We start from the raw sequence: 6,943 nt of genomic DNA, 5'->3' as shown, positions 1-6,943 counted from the left end.
CACTTGTATAAGTTCTTTTCACTGGGATAAAGTGAGCCACTTTGGTCAAGCGATCAACTACTACCCATATAGAATCATACCCTGATTTGGTCCTGGGCAATCCGGTGATGAAATCCATGCCAAGCTTATCCCACTTCCATTCGGGTATCGGCATAGGCTATAACAATCTGCTGGCTTTTGATGTTCTGCCTTCACTCTCTGACATACATCACATACGGCTACATACTCGGCAATATCCTTCTTCATACCAGTCCACCAGAAACGCTCCTTTAAATCCAAATACATCTTGGTGTTTCCGGGGTGTATCGAGTATGGTGAGTCATGAGCCTCCTGAAGTATTAACTTCATGATCTTTGTGTTATTGGGCACATAAACACGGTCCTCAAACCACAAGGTGTCGTGTTCATCCTCATGAAAACCTTTGGCCTTTGCTTTGCTCATTCTCTCTTTTATCTCGGCAATCTCTTTGTCATCCTTCTGAGCTTCTCGAATCTTTCCTAACAATGTAGACTGAACTTCCATTGTTGCAACAAACCCTCTAGGGACAATCTCCAATCGAAGTTCCCTGAGATCCTCTGCTAAATCCTTTGGCAATCCTGTGCTTACGAGGGTGTTAGCATAACTCTTCCGGCTCAAAGCGTTTGCTACGACATTGGCCTTGCCTGGATGATAGTGAAGCTTCATGTCATAATCCTTTATAAGCTCCAACCATCTCCTCTGCCTAAGGTTCAGCTCCTTCTGTGTGAAAATGTACTTCAAACTCTTATGATCAGTGTACACATCACAACGGTTTCCAATAAGGTAATGTCTCCAAGTCTTCAACGCATGCACTACGGCAACCAACTCCAAATCATGCGTGGCATAATTTAACTCATGCAGTTTCAGTTGTCGTGAGGCATACGAAACAACTCTTCTGTCCTGCATCAGTACTCCTCCAAGTCCTAAGCGAGACGCATCACAATACACTTGGAAATCCTTGCGTATATCCGGCAGAATCAGCACTGGGGCTGTAGTCAGACGTTTCTTTAACTCCGAAAAACTCGCCTCACACTCTTCCGTCCATTTAAATTTGGTATCCTTCTTCAATAAGTCCATCATTGCCTTCGTAATCTTGGAAAAATTCTCAATGAATCTCCGGTAGTATCCTGCGAGTCCAAGAAAACTGCGGATCTCGCTAACTGAAGTGGGTGCCAACCATTCAGTTACTAACTGAACCTTGGTGGGGTCTACTGCTATACCTTCTCCTGATATAACGTGTCCAAGGAATCCAACTTCCTTCAACCAAAACTCACATTTGCTGAACTTGGCATACAACTGATGTTCCTTGAGTTTCTCGAGAACTAAATGCAAATGCTCCTTGTGCTCCTCTTCATTCTTCGAGTATACCATTAGATCATCAACGAACACCACAACAAACTTATCCAAATATTCCATGAACACCTTGTTCATCATGCTCATGAAATAGGCAGGGCATTAGTCAGTCCAAATGACATGACCGTATACTGATATAACTCGTACCTTGTGGTAAATGTGGTTTTAGGTATATCCTTCTCCTGGATCTTCAGTTGGTGATATCTTGATCGTAGATTGATCTTCGAAAACACCTTAGCTCCTTGCAACTGGTCAAACAAATCATTGATCATCGGCAGTGGGTATTTGTTCTTGATCGTCACTTCATTCAACGCACGATAATCAACAACCATCCTTAGAGACTTATCCTTCTTCTCAACCAAAAGTAATGGGGCTCCCCATGGTGATGAGCTCCGTCAGATGTAACCTTTCTGCAATAACTCCTTGATCAGCTTCTTAATCTCCTCCAGATCATTTGCGGGCATCCGGTAGGGTCTCTTTGATATTGGCCCTGTACCTGGCAATAGCTCTATCAAAAACTCGATGTCTCGATCCGGTGGCATGCCTGGTAGCTCCTCTGGAAAAACATCTGAGTAATCCTTCACTACAGGCACTTCCTCCTGAACAACTCCCGTGAGGGTATTTACTTGGCTCCTCCTAGGCGCATGCCTGGATACCCTGAACAACTCCCGTGGGGGTATTTACTTGGCTCCTCCTAGGCGCATGCCTGGATACATACTTGATCCTTTTTCCCTCTGGGGTGGCGAGATAAATCGACTTACTAGCACAGTCAATGCTTCCTCCATACTTTGACATCTAGTCCATGCCTAATATCACATCCAATCCTTGTGACTCCAAAATTATCAGATCTGACGGGAAAACATGGCTACCAATGGTTAAGGGTATCCGGTCGCACCATCGGCTACCCATATACTCTACTCCAAGTGAATTTACTAACAGATGGGTCCTAAAGGCTTGGGTTGGTAGTTTAAACTTATCCACGAATCCCCTTGATATGTATGAATGTGATGCACCACTATCAAAAAGAACAAGGGCGGTAAAAGACTTAACCAAAAACTTACCGATAACTACGTCTGGCTGCCCTTCAACCTCCTCCATGTTAACATGGTTCTCTTGTCCTTTGTTCAATGGATTGGGATTCTTCCTAGCGCTCCCATTACCGTTTCCATTCTTCGCTTCAGGGCCCTCCGTGGCATAGTGTCCAGTCTTCCCGCATGTGAAGCAAGTAATGTGACTTAGGTCTCTCTTGGCGGGTGTGGCTGGATTGGAGCGGTTCTGATTGTTGCTTGTTCCGTTCCCAGTCCCATTCTTAGAACCATTGTGGCTATGCGAACTTCCTCCGTTGTGGTTATGACCTCCATGGTTATGAACAAGTTGTCCCGATTTCGGGGTTAGACGAGGCTTCTGTTGAGCTCCTGAGTTGTACCTTCCTTGTCCATACTTCCTTTTCCGGCTCTCAATTTGCTGCTGCTTCCCTTCAATCATAAGAGCCTTGTCTACCAACTCCTGGTAGTTGTTAAATGTTGCCACCATCAATTGCATGCTCATCTCATCATTCAGCCCTTCCATAAACTTCTCCTGCTTCACGGCATCTGTGGACACATCGTCAGGGGCATAACGAGACAACTTACTAAATTCATCCACGTACCGCCCCACAGTATGGTTCCCTTGGCGCAAGTTGCGAAACTCACGCTTCTTCATGCTCATAGCTCCCGTTGAGACATGGGCGGTGTGGAATGCTTGCTGAAACTGATCCCATGTAACAGTGGCTATAGGGTAGGTGACACTGTAATTCTCCCACCATGAGGTTGCTGGTCCATCCAACTGATGTGCGGCAAAATGCACCTTCTCAGCATTTGTACATCCTGTAGTGGTTAACGCCCTTCCAATCCTGTAGAGCCAATCATCTGCCACTATCGGCTCGGTGCTACTGGAAAACACCGGCGGCTGCAACCTCAAAAAGCGGGCTAAGTTGTCAACTAGTGGTGGTGGTGGTGGGTTGTTGTCGTTGTTGTTGCCTTGGTTCTGAACTAACAACTGCATTAGTGTATTCTGCTGCTGGATCAACTGAGTGAGCTCCGGTGGGAAGGTAAATCCGGGGTCATGTCTCAGAGGCATCTGAGGGTTTAGAGGGAAGAGAATAGAATGAGGTCTAGTGAGAGAAACACTACCCATATGCACATGAGACAAACACAATCATATCACTCAATCAATCAAACAAGGGCATACAATCGATCTAACTATCGTTACAGAAGTGCTCGGACTATACTATATACATGGTGGAATACTACTACTGATGTGGTGGTCTACTAGAAATATTGATCGGACGAAGACTCCATGATGTCTGCTCCAGCTTCGTCTTCATAGTTATCATCACTATCATCGGGGTCCGAGTCGGTGTCGTCGATGATGATGTAGTCCTCAGAGCGAATCTCCTTGGGTTTATCGTCTTCTCCTCCTGGCGTGGGGTCTCCCATGAAGACTCCTAGCTTCCTTTCCAGATCGTCATTCTTCTCAACTAGTACGACGATTTCCTCCTCATAATCTTCGCGAGTAGCCTTGAGTTCTTCCTCTACTTCCGTGATCCTTGTCATCGCCTTCTTCAGATCTATCATGCCTGCGCACATCTGGTTCTCCTAGCGATGAATATGCTGGTTTAACTCCTGGATGAAAGCTGCGATTGATCTATCCTTCCTGGTGCTGATCATCTCCCATTGCTCATCTTGGCGCCCACAAATCTGCTAGATAGTATCCTTAAGCTCCTTATGGTAAACTTCTCCAATGCGTCCCATGGTGATGTGAGCCGCCATACTCTTTCCTAGACTCTAGGTCTGTGCATCAAAGGAAAACTCTATGGGCTTAGTGACTGACGCAAACGTCCTTCCTGGAACTTGAACTTGAATCATCCATCGCTCCTCTTCTAGTAAAGTGGCGTTGTAAGTCCCGGTGAAGCTTGGTATTCCAATGTTCAGGTACTTAGTGACTTCCTTCAAGTGTTGTCCAAAAGGTGCTTCTTCATCCGGTTGTGCAAACTTCTTCCTTGCATCCGCCATCCTAAAGAGTAGAAAATGGAGAGGAGTCAGAAATGAGAAGAGAGTAGTGATCTAGGGCTTTAGCTTAGTGGTCGTGTCCTACACTCAGTGTGTGCTCTGATACCATCTTGTAGCGACCCGACCTCAAACGGTCAAGTCTCTGTGCTTCAGTGTCATCCCTGGATCAGTAATGCTGACACACACAGTACTCGAAGGATTTATAACAGAGTAGCAATCACACACTTATTACATCGAATGTCTCAAAAGAGAACTTATTACAATAAATATGGCATAAGGCCATCTAATACGATAACAACGAAAGGCTTGGAAGATAAAGTGAGTCCATCAACTCCAACGGCATAGTTGAGCTGCACGGCAACGACCTATGAACCTTACTCCTCGTCTGAAAAGTCTGCAACATAATACGTTGCAGCCTGAAAATGGGTCAGCACATGGAATATGCTGGCAATATAACACAGTAGAGCAAGAACTGAATAATGCTATCACTACATGCATATTTGGCTGGTGGAAAAGCTCTATGGTTAAAGTTTTGTGAAAAGCCAATTTTTCCCTACAACAAAGGAATATATTTTATTTGACTATCATGGTAGTTGAAACATCATTGAGAAGGTTCCTCAAACTCAATCGCAATTAAAAGTAATTATCAACTCAACAATATTAAATTTGAGTCATGAGATACATATGATAATCCAAGTACTAGATACTCAAGATGTCCATAACCGGGGACACGGCTAACCATGATTAGATTGTACACTCTGCAGAGGTTTGCGCACTTTTCCCCACAAGACTCGATCTCCTCCGTTGGATTTCTCGCACTACATGGTGTTTGAGAAACGGATGACCGAGGCACAGTCTTTCAGAAACATTAGCTCTAACCCCGGGTAGACAGTACCAACCTACATCCCTCTACATCTGCTAGCCTACCATTGGAAGACGTCATGCAACTTACTCAACTATGCTAGAGCCCATAATAGCTTGTGGATGCACACGGAAGTTTCTAGCATGAAATATCTCAGTTCCCTTTGAGCCTGGGTGGCGGACCTTAGGATTATCACACGGGTACTCCGGGATATCCTAGGACAACACTAGATTCTCCAGGTGCCCAACAAGCAATCCACCCAGATGTGTATTAAAGTTGCCACCTTATGTTGAAGCATTAATTAACAATCTCACATCTGTCATGGATTCACTCACCCAAACCACGTCTACGAGCATAGCATAGCAATATAAGCAATACATAGAAGTAACTCCCAAGGGTTTGATAATAACAGGGCCATAGGTTCTACCTCATCAACTACTTCCCAAACCCACATGTTATATCACAACCTAATCATGCAATGTTTGAGGATTGGAACTAATGCATAAAAACTGGGTGATAAAGGGGTATGATCAAAGTGTTACTTTGCCTTGCTGATGATCCGCAAAACCTAGAGACTCGTAGTAGCACGCTTCGCACTCCGGGTGTTCTATCACAAACAAACAATAGCGTACATAAGCAAACAAGCGAAGAAGCACGGGTAAAACACGAATAAGAAGACCTAACCAAAAACTTCAACTTAAGAACTCCGGTTTGCAGAAAGAATCAAATCAAACAGCGAAACGAAACTCAAACTACGAAAGAAACAAGATCCGATTATTAAACTGGACTAAAGTCAAATTTTACAGTACCAAAATATTGTTCAAGTTGCTTAAAAGGAAAGAGGACTTCGAGACGAAGATCTAGGCACTTGAATCGCCTGATTTCGATAAATGAGCGAAAAGATAAACTAAAACGAAAATCGGATCAGAAATCGCGATCGAAAATAATCGCAGAAAAACCCTGGAATAAGAAAAACTAACGAACAGGCTAACGAACGAACGTTCGCTATATGCGGCTAATGAGTGAACACCATTTGTTAAAACAAACGTACAAACGAACGTCCGCTAAGTAACTAAACCGAGAAAACCGGAAACCGATCTAATAAAAAACCGAAACTAGGGTTAAAAAAACCGACGGTTTTTACCTAAACCGAAAAAACCAGACGGAGATATTTGCGAACTCCGGCGCGGCTCCGGCGGCTTCTGGCGAGCGGCGCGGGAGATGGCGGGATGTGGCGCGGGGCGGCGGAGGGCGGCGTGGGGCGGCGGCGAGGGGCGGCGGCGGCTGCAGCTTGGGGCTCCAGGGGGGCCCCGGGTCGGCTTTTAAAGGGGGGAGAGGTGGCTTGCGGGAGGGGGCGGGGAGGCATGGCCGACTCGGCCACGGCGAGCGGCGGCATGGCGGTCGCGGTCTCCACGAGGGAGACGGCGGCGCAGGGAAGCTGGGCCAACTGGGCCTTGGCCCAGTTTGGTCCGGCGGGCCAACTCTTTTTTTTAATAAATCCTAGAAAAAGAAATAAAAATATAAAAATGCCAAAACAAATTAATTTTCACCGTCTAAATAAAATATTTAGAACAAGATGAACATTTTTTTGGCCCTAAAATGCAATTTTGAAAACGTGCAATTTTTCTAATGCAAAAAAATTTGCAATAAAATCCAAATA

This window comes from Triticum urartu, chromosome 6A (genome assembly GCF_056163025.1).
Source record: "Triticum urartu cultivar PI428250 chromosome 6A, HENAU_Tu73, whole genome shotgun sequence".
In the NCBI taxonomy this organism is placed as follows: Eukaryota; Viridiplantae; Streptophyta; class Magnoliopsida; order Poales; family Poaceae; genus Triticum; species Triticum urartu.
Note: the sequence above shows the minus strand (reverse complement) of the source record.